The sequence below is a fragment of the Penaeus monodon genome, chromosome 23 (assembly GCF_015228065.2).
Source record: "Penaeus monodon isolate SGIC_2016 chromosome 23, NSTDA_Pmon_1, whole genome shotgun sequence".
In the NCBI taxonomy this organism is placed as follows: domain Eukaryota; kingdom Metazoa; phylum Arthropoda; class Malacostraca; order Decapoda; family Penaeidae; genus Penaeus; species Penaeus monodon.
This window is the reverse complement of record NC_051408.1, coordinates 15,380,880-15,381,213: the sequence shown is the minus strand read 5'-3', so window position 1 is coordinate 15,381,213 and position 334 is coordinate 15,380,880. Positions and strand designations below refer to the sequence as shown.

At 46.7% G+C, this 334-nt stretch overlaps 1 protein-coding gene across 1 annotated transcript in view; it reads right to left on the bottom strand.

Annotated features, from left to right (window-relative positions):
- The window catches only part of LOC119588147 (twitchin-like), a gene marked incomplete in the record, with an annotated part of 124,648 nt that overhangs the window by 119,532 nt on the left and 4,782 nt on the right, over positions 1 to 334 (bottom strand).

The window sequence follows — 334 nt, the reverse complement described above, 5'->3', positions numbered from 1 at the left end:
TAACTAGGAACTGCAATCAAGCTTTGATGATATCTATCACTTGTCAATTATCAACAGCAAGAACAATACTGGCGATTATTGTGGATTAATCATATCAGCATAGCTACTACGCATGAATCAATTAATTACTATGGAATATTAAAGGTGAGGACAGCGGGTAAACCAAGCGTGAACCAGAATGTGGTGTTAAGAGATTCCCTCGCACGTGTCCTGCTCACCACACGGCTCACCACACAAGTCACCACACTCACCACACTGCGTCTACAACATCACCCGGCCTACGGACACAGCAGAACGAGGAGCCCTGGGCGTTGTCCTACAGGAGGGCAGTGTG